We start from the raw sequence: 14,422 nt of genomic DNA on the forward strand, positions 1-14,422 counted from the left end.
TAATAATCATGAATATGCAAAATAAGCTCAAGATGAAATAGCATTTTATCCCCACAATATGAGCAAAAATTAAAAAGTCTGACAATCCCAATTGTGGGTTAAAGTCTGATGGCAAGAGGAACTAGTACAATACTAGTGGAAGTGTTATATGGAAAACAATATGGCATTGTTTTATAAAACTAAACATGCTCACAGAGCATGACCTAGCAATTCAATTCTTAAGCATACACCCTAGAAAAACTCTTGACTGTGTTAACCTAGAGACATGTATAAGAGGGTTCATAAACAAGAAAATTATAAACAACTCAAATTTCCATCAACAGTAAAATGGATAAATTGTGAAATATTCACACAACAAAATATTATTAGCATGGTAGAAATGTATGACTGCAGCCAAATCATCAGCAGATATGCATCCTACAAACATAATGTTGAGGTTTTTCTTTAATGAGTTGTATAATGACTACATAGGTAGTATAATGTCATTTTTTATGAAGCTCAAAACAAAAATATATATTGTTTAGAGATTATACATATATGATCATGCTACTGTAAAAAAAGAAAGAACAAAGGAATATTAAAAACAAAATTTAGGGGCACCTGGGTGGCTCAGTCGGTTTAAGTGTCTGCCTTCAGCTCAGGTCAGAATCCCAGAGTCCTGGGATCGAGTCCCATGTCGGGCTCCCTGCTCAGTGGGGAGCCTGCTTCTCCGTCTCCTGCTCCCCCTGCTTGTGCTTACCCTTGCTCGCTTGCGCGCACTCTCTCTCTCTCTGTCAAATAAATAAATAAAATCTTTTAAAAAAATTTAGAATAGTAATGTAGGGAAATGATAGGGGAAGGGCATTGGGGAAGAACTTGTAGGTAACATCAAAACTAAAGGATATTGGTCATCTTCTAGTTTTTAAATTGGGTAGTAGGTTTAGAGGTATTCATTATTCATTTTATTATCATTATTCCTAACTTACAAATAAGTTACATATATTTTTGAAATGTAATACATAAATTAAAATTTTAAAGTATATATGTATAATATGTATATATACATATACATAAATTCAAATCATGCCACTCTTCTACTTGAAACCTTTCAATGGCTCCCCATTTTGGTCTACACAGCCCCGAATTATCTAGCTATCTATCCTCCTCCTGCACTTCCAGCTTTATTTCATTTCCCCTCCCTTTTTACTACACACTAGCCATCCTGGCTTTCTTTTGTGTCTTCAAAGAGGCAAGCTCTTTCCTGCCTCAGAGCCTTTGTGCTTACTATTCCCTCTGCATGGAAGACCCTTCCCAACCATCTACCACATCACTTTTTGGTTTCAACTTAAACTTATTTTTTCTTAAAGAGGTCTTACCTAACAAGTCCCCTCCATCTTCTGTCTTGGATTTATAAGTCCTTTGTTATTTTGAACTTATATATTTATTCAATAATTCCTTTAACATTTGCCTGCTCCACTAGATGCTAACTAAGTTCTATGAAGAGAGCAACCACATTAATTTTTATTCATCCCTGTGTTCACCAGCATGTGAACATTCTGTCTAGAGTAGGCATTCAAAAAATATTTGTTGGATAAAATAAATAAATGAACAGAAAATGAATGATTATGAATAAATAGCATGAATATTCATTTGCAAGATGGGAGAAATAATCGTTGAAGCTGGTGTGTGTGTGTGTGTGAGTGCATGCGTGCACACTCAAATTTATGTTGCATCACGGAAGTGACTACTAAAAGGTGAATTTAAGGTATAAGGAAAATGATTACAGAAGATCTGAGATGTGAGAAGATAGAGTGGGCATATGTTAAACATGAGATCAATCTAAACACACATTATATAAAATAACAATAATGATGATGATTAAATTAATAGTCAAAAAAAGAGGATGAGGGCGCCTGGGTGGCTCAGTCGTTAAGCGTCTGCCTTCGGCTCAGGTCATGATCCCAGGGTCCTGGGATCGAGTCCCACATCGGGCTTCCTGCTCGGCAGGAAGCCTGCTTCTCCCTCTCCCACTCCCCCTGCTTGTGTTCCTGCTCTCGCTATCTCTCTCTCTGTCAAATAAATAAATAAAATCTTTAAAAAAAAAAAAAAAAGAGGATGAAACAGAAATACAAAATACCGGTAAACAGTGGCATAAAAGTTTACATACACAAATAAAAGAGGGAAATATGGGCCTGATTGTATCAACTTGGCAAATCATTAACCTTTTTGAGCTTTAGTTTGTTTATTATAAGCACTCAATAAATGTTGAAAAAAACTTAACCTGTAAAGTGGGAGACCTTTCCTTTCCAGGTTGAATGTTCTATGCCTTCTTAAATGAAACTGAATAGTTAGAAATGCTTATCTCTCAGACAGTCAGCCTCAAGATTTTCAAATCATTTTTATAACAAAAATTATTTTCCAATACTCTTCTCTCAAAGTGTATATAAAAGCATGGAAAAGACCCTGTAACGGGGAAAAAGTGTAGAGAAATATTAGCATGGCTAAGGCATCGCATCTTTCAAAATTAAAATCTGTTCAGATTTTAAAAGCATTTTTTCCATCTTTAAGGAATCACCAAATTTTTCCTTTAATGAAGAGTGATAATCCTAGATGTTAGCACCTACTGCATTGCCACTTGCAAACAATCATTTCTCTCCCATTTTATTTTCTATGGCCGGACACTAAGCAAGCATATCCCCAAGATGGAAGCCTCAGAAATACTTAATGAGCTTACATGCCCTATTCTGAGTCAAGTGTACTTACTACTACCAAGCCATGGCCATCTTTCATAATTACCATCCCTTCTGACCAATCTGTCAGGAGCACCACTATTTACTCCCTGGCCTCAGCAGAAGGACACAACTTTTTGTTTTGCATGTTTTACTTTCTATTCTCTGTGGTTAAAGACTATTATACTATTATTGTGTCTGACAAATATAACCCAGCAGGTATCATGACACCACTTCTGGAGAGGAACATTTTTGAAGGATTTATGTCATAAGAAAACACACTAACAAATATAGCTGAACAGATGGATCCTGATCACAGATTCAGAAAGGTTGAACACAGCAAGTAGTGAAGATTGATACCTACCTACAAAGCAGCAATCTGGGCTAAGAGAACAGCAGGCTGCCACAGATATTTGGCATATTTATTGAAGCATTAAAAGAGTTTCGCAGTCCTCCTAATTATTATACCTACCTCTGGTTACATAGAGCTAGTCTATAGTGAGTTTTCCACTGATTTATTTAACTCTTAAATACCATAAACTTCTAAGCAATACCTATGTTCATGCAGAGGCAATAAATTTTCTGCCATGCTATTAAACATTGTTTGCACTTTCAAAATGTCAGTGATATTTGCGTTCTAAACACTGTGTTCTATGCCATTTTAAAGGTGCAGTTGTTAGAGCCAAAAATATTCATGTTGTAAAAACCTCTCTCATATAAATGGCTCAGGGTCAAAAGACATGAAAAAATCTCTGTTTCATCTTAAGTCTGTTCAAATGTGTTATATAAAAGAATGTCAGGAAGAAAATAAATCCTGGAAGATTTGGCTGCTTTGCAAAATGAAAGGAAGCTTTAGATTCATCTGAATTCCCATTTACAGTTCGGAAGTGTTTCTCGACTAACAAATTTCAACACATCACTAAAATCACTCCATTCACTCTATTTAGCTAAACACTGAAGATAACATTGTGGTTTTGATTAATGGCAATAGGAAAATGTCCTCTTGCTGGAACCTGAAGATGCCATTTTGTGTATGCTAAGACATGCCCTCACTTACTGAATTTGTGCCTTCCACTTAAATCCCACAACCTTTGAAGAAATCGTGAAAATCAAAGCTGTTCAGCCAGTCCAAAAATCCAAGGTGGTGACCAGAAGCCCCACTGCCCAAACTCATGCATTCAAGAGATGCCAAGTCACTGGAGCCTAGCCTCTTGTCAATGTTTACTGCATTTCACTAACCAAAATAATTAAAAACAATTATTCATTCATTCAATATTTTTTGAGCAGCTACTCAGTGCCAAACATAACATTAGGCACTGGTGAGAGAGCTATGAAGAAGAGGGGCCAGACACCAGCACCCACAAAGCTCACAGTCTACTGGTTAGGGTAAACATTAAACGAAAATGTTAAGTGGGATTCATGCTAAGAAACAAATCAAGATCATTTTGAGAGTATATTATAGAGAAGCCTTGCCTGGCCTGAGGGGTCAGAGAAGGCCTCCTCAAGGCAGTAGCATTTAAATGGAGAGCTCATGGAAGAAAAGGAATCAGCCACATTTAGAGAAGCCACTGGCCTTGGTTCCAATAAATTTGCAAGCTACTCTCATCCTAGAGGATAAGATCCCCCCTTGTAGCTGTTCCAATTACTAAACCACAGGCTGATTTAGAAGAGAAGGTAACAAATTCTTCTATCCCCTGGGTGAGATACTATGGCTCGCCAAATAATGATTTGTATCTTTAACTGAGAAGTCCTTTTCTTCTCCCATGTGACCTATCTTATTTCTGCTGTGATAAATGGAGCTAAATTTAACCCAGGAGGAAGGTGCCATATTGGCCCAGGGAAACAAAGGAGCCAAAATGTCTGGCCTATAAGTTCAAAAACCAGGGGTTCAAGTGTAATGCAGCAAGATGCAGACACACTCTGGGACAATCCATTCTCTTCAACCCTTCACCCTCACCAGAAAAACCCTTTGAGAAGTATTGCAGTGTGACAGAATACCAAGGAAGTCATGCCTATGGGTGACATAGGCAAAAAGAGGGTTTAAGAACACTCCTGAAGTTTCTGCATCTCCAAAATTTCCATAGGTGCCCAGTGGGGGTATAGAAGTTGTCAGAGAGAGCCAGTGGGTATGCCCATTGTCTCAGGGTTATGATGTAAGAACAGGTAAAAAAGGATAGAGTAGCAAGGACAGCTCCACCCATCCCACCACCCAAGACCATTCTCTAGAAACAGGAGATGTAGTTGCCTAATAGTTATGTGCCACTGTGAGAATTGACATTAGCAGTTTAAACCATGGAAACAACTGCATAAGGGATATGCAGAATCCAACCAGATGTCATTACAGTATAAGAATCGTGGCTCAGAAGGGAACATACAAAAAGAATCCTGAATTCACTCAGGCAGTAGGCATTCATTCAAGGAAGTCAGCTATGAACTTGGGTGAGGGGGTAGATTGAAGACTATTCTTCTATTGACTATTGACTGACTATTTCATGTATTCAAATTAGGTAATGATGATGGAAGACTGATTTCAAGGTGTAACCTGAATTTATAAGAACAACCCCAGCTGAAGGATGTGGATCTAGAGTTCCCTGTGGCCACAGTGATTTAGAAAGGAGCCCAGTTTACACAACTGCACACAATAGAATCTTCGTGGAACATCGTTGCTCCTGGTACTGCATCCCACTCCCACATCTCTGACTCGTAAGTGATCTCAGTTCACTTGTAATGGCAAGCACAGCTTACCTGACCTGAGGTGATGCACTACTCTCCTTAGGACTAAGTCTCTTTAAAATCTTAGGGAGGTTTGTAATAAAATATAGAGAAAAAAAGTGAACCACATCCATAGTATTAATACCAATATGTGAAGTTCAGAATAATGTGTTTGCACTTGGTATTTAGTGTGCTATGTGGAAGAGAATGTGGCATATTTTAGAATGACAGTTTAAGCAGAGAACAGATTCCAATTTTAAAATTTCATTGATTTGTGATTTTTATTAAAGTATGTAAGTTATGCTCGTATTTATTTTTTAAGGTACTAGAATGATTAAAAGAACTTGATATTCTTTATATTTACAAGTTTAACTTATTAAATATATAAAAGTTGTTCAAGCAGTTAGTAAGATTTTGCATTTTGGGATCATAAATTCACCTGGTCAGGTGGAACGCCTGGGTGGCTCAGACAGTTAAGTGTCTGCCTTCTGGTCAGGGCATGATCCCGGAGTCCTGGGATCAAGCCCGGCATTGGGCTCCCTGCTCAGGGGACAGCCTGCTTCTTCCTCTACCCCTCACCTGCCTCGTACTCTCTCTGTCTCTTTTTCTCTCCCCCTCTCTTTTGCTCTCTCAAATAAATAAATAAAATCTTTTTTAAAAAATTAATAAATTCACCTGGTCAGGTATTTGAAGTGCTTAAAAAGAAAATCAGATATATTAGACTTAAATATGCACTTTGAAATGTTGAAGAGAATTGAGGCACCTAAGTTCACAAACTATTATTCACTTAATTAAGCGGAATTTAGCCTGTTCAGTCTGAGTTGATCTAACATTAATCGAAGGCTTCTTGCAAGTGATTGAAAAAATATACTAGATTTATGGAATTGACTAATATTTTTAAATTGAATTTAAAGGCCAGGAGAAAATTACTTTTTAATTTGTAATTTTAATAAATTGCTATAAAACCAAGTAACTGCAAAAATAGTGTTTCCCACACACAAAAGGCCCCCTTCAACAGCAAAAAATTCCGTGATGGAACCTAGTCATTCTCCCACAGACCATCTCAGTCATGATCTCAGGGAGCACTGTGTATTTCTTGTATCAAGAACCAGACTAGTAGTGGTAGAAACTGAAGGCTGGCCACTCAAGGTGCCATTCAACTCCATCTCCCTTGCTTGTCTCCCGTGACAGAAGTGGAAACCCAGAAAGTCACTTTCCCTGCCTTCTTCACAGCAAGTGGTAGCCTGTGACTCATTTCTAAGAGCAAGTTTTTGAGGACCTTCTGCTTTCCTGATAAAAGAGGTATATACAAGTTGCATCTACTGATTAATGATGGTTCTCCCCTCCTTTTTTCTGCCTTGGAAAGCTTATATGATGTCAGGATGTGCAGTGGCCATTTTGTGACCATGAGGTAAAAAGCACAAAATTGAAAAGCCAACATGCAAAGAATGGCAGAGCAGAAAGATAGCAAAAGCCTGGATCACTGAACTGTCAGAACAACTTTGAGGCCACTTGCAGCTGGATTTTCTTATTACTAAATAATAAATAGCCTTGGGTTTTAAGGCACTGTTAGTTGATTTTCTGTTACTTTCAGGCAGAAGCCTTCCTAATGGTACCAGAGATCAACTGGAGTAGGAGGATTTCATAGGATCAAGACAGAAGAGGTTCAAGAAGAGAGCCTTTTTGAGACTCCCTTCTCAAAAATGCCATGGAACAGCTGCATAAAGCCAAGTCCCCACAAACATCACCATGCACAGAAGCTTAAAAGAAACTGCAAGGAAATAGAGATAAGAGAGAAAAAGTGAAATGTTTTAAATCTGAATGTGGCTGAATTATTAACTTGTATTAACTGTGACATCACAAATTTGGACTGAGTTACCTGGCAGCAATTAGATTAAGGTTATTATTGCTATTGTTATGGTTGTTGTTGCTGCTACTTCCTACTACTATAAGATAGACGAGGCATTGGAGAAAGAAAATGAATTCACTAACAGAAAAATGAAGTAAGCTGTTTTTGCATATTTAAGCCTGTGGCTATGAAATTCATACATCTATATCTCCTCTCTAGCTGCTCAGATCTTAGGGGGCTACCTGGCATCAAACAGGAGAGATGAATTGGCAAATAAAAATGCTTACAAGGGGCGCATGGGTGGCTCAGTCGTTAAGCGTCTGCCTTCGGCTCAGGTCATGATCCCAGGGTCCTGGGATGGAGCCCTGCATCGGGCTCCCTGCTCCACGGGGAGCCTGCTTCTCCCTCTCCCACTCCCCCTGCTTGTGTTCCCTCTCTCACTGTGTCTCTCTCTGTCAAATAAATAAATAAATAAATAAATAAATATGCTTACAAAAGATATCTACCCTATTACATTAAATTAAAACATAAATTGAGTCCTTACTATATGTCTGGCTCTGCTCAAGTTTGCTTTTGCTAATTTAAGTACCTTCTAATATTTAAACAGTTGACTTTGCAAGCTTCAGTGATACAAACCACAAAAGATGCATCTGAACTAGAGGCTTCCCAATGCTATCAGAAGGCTGAAAGCTCTGAAAAGAAGTCAAGCGCTGGTCCAAAAAGCAGATGAAAAACAGATACTCTCCTTTCTCTCTTTTCCGTTATTGGAATTGTAAAGATTCTACCTCTTTTCATATTGATCTCACCTATGATTTCTTAAATGCCTAAAAAGAAGATCAAATGTTGAAATATTGTCTTTTTTCATGATCCAGCTGAACCCAGTGAACTTTTCTGCCTGTGTTCTGTGATACACACTTGGAATATAAGAAAGTACTATGGATGGAAAAGTTATTTCAGATGTTGTAGGACTAGGAAGCATGAGAAGCCAACTCAACCAAATCTGATTTACTAAAAGGGAGAAGAAGATAGAAGCCCACAAAGTCTAGCCCAATGAGGCCTTATTGTTTTTAAATTTGACGAAAAGAAAATTATCTGACTTAATCATCCTCATCAATATCATCATCTATTGATTTTGCTTTGGCTTTATAAGTAAATTGCACACTGTTGTTTATCTAAGCATTTCCAAAACTATAGAGTAAGCAAAATGGAATATAAACCATTTCACATTTGGATTCAGTTCATTCATTAACTTTGGTAAGAGTATATTGTATTTTGGTTTCTGCCAGAAATTCATTCAAGAGCAGGTCAATAAATAGAGCAGACAGAGCAATGAATGGCTGCATATTGTTGTAAAAATAAATAAATGGCTACTTCCAGTTGTTGCCAAGCACTTTATATAGCCTGGTGTGGGCTAAGTCACATTTCAACCATTAATTTAACCCTTATCTGTTGTCTCCTTACCAGACGTCACCTCTGGCCCATCTTTTGCAAGAGCTCACTCCACTCCATCATCCATGCCTCCTACCTATTCCTCCATCAACAGATGCTGTCTTTTCTCTTCTGTAGGAACGGAGGTTGCCTGGCCTTCCTGCACAGCCCGCATCAAACTAATTTTCAGTCAATACACATCAACAAGTCCTCGAGGCGACTGTCAGTGTCTGTAAGCCCTCAGCAGAGAGACGTGCCCTCAGGGGAAAAAGTCTTTTTAATAAACAGCATCTTTCAACCCCCTTATAATAATTTTCCCTACATCATGTTTATCTTTCAAATCACTCTTTAGCATTTTTAAAGTACATATAAAATATATGGCAAAACTTATCTTTTACTCTATCCTGGGGAATAAAAGGGGTAATGTGGTAGGGGAGCCTGCTGACATTAAATACATGTTTAGTATATAGGTGGAAATATACAGATATAGATGTATTTTACATAATATATATATCTAGATACATATATACAGATAGAAAAAATAGTATACACATCTACTGTACTTTATATCTTTAAAACATCTTTCAAATGTATTATTCATTCATTTACTCAAAGTATGTATTGATAACCTACTATGTCAGGCACTGTTATTGATAAGTGAGATAAATAAGTAAACAACAAAACATTCAAAGATCCCTATCCCTGTAAAGCCCAGCAAAGGGAGACATATAGATTTTTTTAATCATCATAAATTACTAAGTCTCAGTTTATACCTGCTACTGGTATACTTTAATAGCACTCACTTCCACTCTCAAAAATTCCCCAGTTGGTACAGAATTATATGGCCACTGTATAAACAAGTATGTATAGGGGCGCCTGGGTGGCTCAGTCGGTTCAACAAGTATGTATTATATTAAACAATGAATAGTGATATGGAAAAGAAAAAATAAAAAGTTGAGCAGAGTAAGGGGGGCTGAAATGTGAGAAAGGTGGTTGCCATTTTGAATAGGATGGGCACAGTAGGCTCCATTAAGAAAGTGGCATTTGAGCAGAGTCTTGAAGAAAAAATGAGCATTAGCCATGTAGCTCTCTGCCAAAATAGTGTTCCTGAAAGAGGCAAAAACAAGCAAAAACCTGAGTTGAGATTGTAGATTGAGGAATACCAAGTAAACCAGTGTGGCTGGAGCAGAGTGAAAGAGAGCACTAGATGAGAAGAAGAGGTCAGCATGGTAATATAGGTGGGCAAACCATGGAGGGATATGTAAGCCAATATTAGGACTTTGGCTTTAATTCTAAGTGAATTATTGAACCACTGGAGAATTTGGAACAGAACAGTGAGCCCCACTGTGATCGAACTTGCTTTTAGCAGGATCACTCTTGCTCCATTCAGAATGGGGTTGACAGGTGGAGTGGAACAAGGAAGACCAGTTGGTCTGCCATTACAGTAATCCAGGAAAGAAATATTGGTGGTTGCGGCGCCTGGGTGGCTCAGTTGGTTAAGCGACTGCCTTCGGCTCAGGTCATGATCCTGGAGTCCCGGGATCGAGTCCCGCATCGGGCTCCCTGCTCAGCAGGGAGTCTGCTTCTCCCTCTCCCGCTCCCCCCTCTTGTGCTCTCTCTCTCTCTCAAATAAATAAATAAAAATCTTTAAAAAAGAAAAAAAGAAAAAAGAAATATTGGTGGTTGGACCAGAGTGGTAGCAGTGAAGATAGTGAGAAATAGTTGGATTCAGGGTATATTTTGAAGGTAGAGATATTTAAATTATATATTCACAATAACTCTGAGATACAAACAAGAAAGATATTATTATCCCCATTTTACAGATGAAGAAACTGGAACTCAGGTTGTAGCTTGCCTAAGTTTACACAACTAATTGAATGGAAGAAATGGCATAGAAACTAAGTCTCCTATTAGTCTCAGACTTTGTGTATGTTACACAATGATTTCCAAACATACCACAGACTATACAATAAGCATGCATTTTCCTCATAACAGGCCCCAAAGGAGTATTCTCCAGCACAAAAGGATGAAAATGCCTGCATCAGCATCAGCTTGGGGTTCTATCTGGAACACGTGTTAAGGATTATGTCCCCTCTCAGATGTGATAACTTTGAAATGATTAATGACTTGTGCATATGAACCCTCTAAAGAAGCAGTATTACATAATGGGAAGAGGAAAGGAATAGATAGATTTGGTTTTAAATCCTACCTGGACATGTATAAGCTATAAATTTAGCACAAGTTACCCAGTATATGCCTCCTGAAATTGTTGAGAACATTAAATTTTAAAAAGTCTAAAAAACACACCAACCATGTTCTCATGGGCTGATTCCACTGCCTGGAATTCTCCTCCTACAGGTATTTATCTAACCATCTCTTATTTGCTCAAGTGGTACATCCTCCAAGAGCCCTTCCCTGCACCACCCAGCTTCATTTTCTTAAGAACACTTATTACTATAGGATATTAAATTAATATTGAGTTATGCATTTATAGTCTCTCTTACCAACTAGAAAGTAGTTCCATAAGGGGAGGGACTTTTTTCATTATCATAACCCCAATACCTAGAACAGTGCCTTATATGCAATGGGCCCCAGAATATTTGATGCAGAAATGAGTCTTGTGTCTCTTTCCTGCTCACTCCTTCAGTCATTGGGAGACATTGATCTACTTTCAATGCTCTGGGCTCTTTCTGATTTCAAGGGCTTTGCATCTAGAGTTCTCTGCCTGGCACACTCTTTCTCCCACTCTGTGTCTATTGAACCTCTACTCATTCTTCCAATCTTGGCCAAATGGATATTTCCTTAGAGTGGGCTTCCCTGATCCTGGACTAGGTCAGTTCTCCCTATTATAAGCTCTAAGAGCACGATGTACTTTTCCTTCACAGCACTTATCACAGTTCTTAATTATTTATTTACTTGGGTGATTAATTATTTAAGATCTGTCCCCACCACTAGGGGATCTATGAGTTCATTGCTGTTTATATCTGGCACCTAACACATAGTAGACATTCAATAAGTATATACAAAATGGATAAAGGAAGAAAGGCAAGCATGTGCATGAAACTCAGCAATCCTATAGAACATTTGCTTGTTTATTAAAAACCCGAAGGATTGGTTTTGGAGAAAAAAGGATCCATTTCAGGAAAATTATAAATGTGAGACTATAAATTGGGGCCATGCCTCCCCTTGCACAAGCAGGAAGGATTCACTGACAAGAAGGCAAAGGTGTTCCAGTCACATGAGTAAGTAGCTAATCCAAAGGTCATTTCAAAATATTGTCCAATGGGCACACAAGCAATTTCCCCTGAAATTGTTTTTTTTCTGTTGATCCTATTTTCTTTCAAAATATCAACCAAGAGGACTTGCACTCTCTATGTAACTTCTTATAAACAAGTATGTGGTTCATTGACTCCAACTCTGAAAACCATTCCAATTTCATTGTGAGGCTGCAGAGTGAATATAACGGTTAACTAGATAGCTATGCCTCCAGCACAAGAACAAACTTCATTAAGAATTGGAATCTTTTCGTCATGGGTCTTCTGTGTAGTGCCTTCTACCCTTCAATAGGAGAGGATATGAAGAACCACATAGTTCACTTGACATTTATATGTGCACTTGACATTTGTAAGTATACTTGACATTTAAGATTAAAATCTAGCCCTTGGCACTAAATTGACTTAAAAATGAGAGATACTGAGAGAGGGGAGCATTTTCCAAAGTAAGGAGTAAGTCAACACAATCAAACTTTATAATCCAAATGCTTGCTTTCTTTAGAAGAAAAAGAACAGAACTCAGTGTTTGCTGGATTCCACTCTCCAAGGCGAAAAGTGATGGAGGCAACATATGTCCATTTTGTCTTGGTTACGTAACTTGTCCTTTGTTAAAGAGTAAAAAATATAACTATTGGATAATTCATTCCTATGTACATAAGTCAAGTTGTACCAAGCCATCCTATCTCCTTCAAACATCTCATACCCCCTAATCTATGACTTACCCACTCCCCATTTTTTCTCCTATGGCATCCTAGCACAGTGGAGAATATCAGGGGAGACAAAAGGAAGACATTAAAAAAATCAGGATCATTGAAAATGTAGAGGAGACAATGATTTGGACAGCTGTTCCCATCCTGCAAGGTTGGATGACTGATCTACTTTATTACTCTGATTTTTACAGCTTATTAACAGATCAAGCTAGTCAATTGAGTTTATTTCTTGTCTCCTAGACTAGGGGTAAACAAACTACAACTTGCCCACAGGACAGATCTGGCCCTCCAGCTATTTTTGTTAATAAAGTTTGTTGGAACATGGCCATGCCCATCCATTTATGCAGTGTCTATGGCTGTTTTTATGATACAATGGTAGAGTCAAGTAGGTTTCCCTCACTATCCAAAAGTAGAGAAAAAAGAAAAAATCGAGCAGAGTAAGGGGAGACTGAAATGTGAGAAAGGTGGTTGCCATTTTAAATAGGATGGGTACAATGGGCTCCATTAAGAAAGCAGCATTTGAACAGAGACTTGAAGGAAATGTGAGCATTAGCCATGTAGCTCTGAAAACTTTCATAAGCCAAAGTGGCATAAAGCAGAGCAAAGAGGCAATTACTATTAATTTACATGGAAACATTTGTGAGCGTTCCCAGACCCCCAAAAATAATCTCTGTTGGGCTTTTCTGATACTTTAGAAAGCACAGATGCTCACAGACCCGGTTTAAGTCCTGGCGCCTTGATGTTGAGATGGTGAGTGCGGTTCCTGGAGAAGGAGCTGGGCGGCGCAGTTCTCACTGCTCAGGGTGCGCAACTGCCCAACCTCTAGCTGGCGGCAAAACAAATGCTCAGTGCTCTTTTTGCTTTTGGCCTTTTTTCATAAAAGCCAAAACCCTCTTCGAATTTCTTCCAGTTAGCGAAAACAGGTACTCATGTAGGTCTTTCCTAAAAGCTAAGCGGGTTAATGGGAACTTTCTTTTTTTTTTTTTTTTTAAAGATTTTATTTATTTGACAGAGAGACACAGCGAGAGAGGGAACGCGAGCAGGGAGAGTGGGAGAGGGAGAAGCAGGTCTCCCGCGGAGCAGGGCCCCGATGCGGGGCTCGATCCCAGGACCCTGGGATCATGACCCCAGCCGAAGGCAGACGCTCAAAGACTGAGCCACCCCAGCGCCCTTAATGGGAACTTTCAAAAAGTAGGGGCTATCTAGAGTTGCAACAGAGACCATCTATCTGTCCCACAATGCCTAAAATATTCACTCTCTTGCTTTTTGCAGAAAAGGTTTATTGACCCCTTGCCTTAGACTATGGTTACCTGACCACTGAAAAAAAATCTGGACAGTTTAGGATATCAAATTGTGTTAATAAACGAAATATAGTAATGTCTTCTCTCTGTTGGTCAGTCTTTCAACAACCAAACGCCTTTAACCTTTAAGCAATAAATTGTTTTGTTTTTTTTTGCTTCAGATCATTATAAAATTTAACCAGATTGCCCTCATTCCACTCTAAAATGTATTACACATTAAACAGAAGATACTGAACATAATTTAATAATGCAGTATAACTGCCCGGGATAAGCCTGGGCTCTGGAGTCCAACCAGAGATTTGACAGGATTTGTGCTAATTCCATTAACAAATAGCCCAATGGGCGTTTAGATAAGGACTTAGGAGTTCCAAGGCCTGTCAGATATTTCCCTTTTGTATTCCTCTATTTTGAACAGCTATATGTTCCCAAGAACTTGTCAGCC

The 14,422-nt window shown here is 38.5% G+C and overlaps 1 long non-coding RNA gene across 1 annotated transcript in view; it reads left to right on the forward strand.

Moving 5' to 3' along the window:
• LOC144380443 (uncharacterized) overlaps positions 1-14,422 on the forward strand; it is a 346,143-nt gene that overhangs the window by 269,690 nt on the left and 62,031 nt on the right. The window contains exons 3-4 of the long non-coding RNA XR_013444596.1: positions 5,216-5,411; positions 6,612-6,722. This is a non-coding gene — a long non-coding RNA (uncharacterized LOC144380443). The remainder of the gene's footprint in view (positions 1-5,215; positions 5,412-6,611; positions 6,723-14,422) is intronic.

The sequence above is a fragment of the Halichoerus grypus genome, chromosome X (genome assembly GCF_964656455.1).
Source record: "Halichoerus grypus chromosome X, mHalGry1.hap1.1, whole genome shotgun sequence".
Lineage (NCBI taxonomy): Eukaryota > Metazoa > Chordata > Mammalia > Carnivora > Phocidae > Halichoerus > Halichoerus grypus.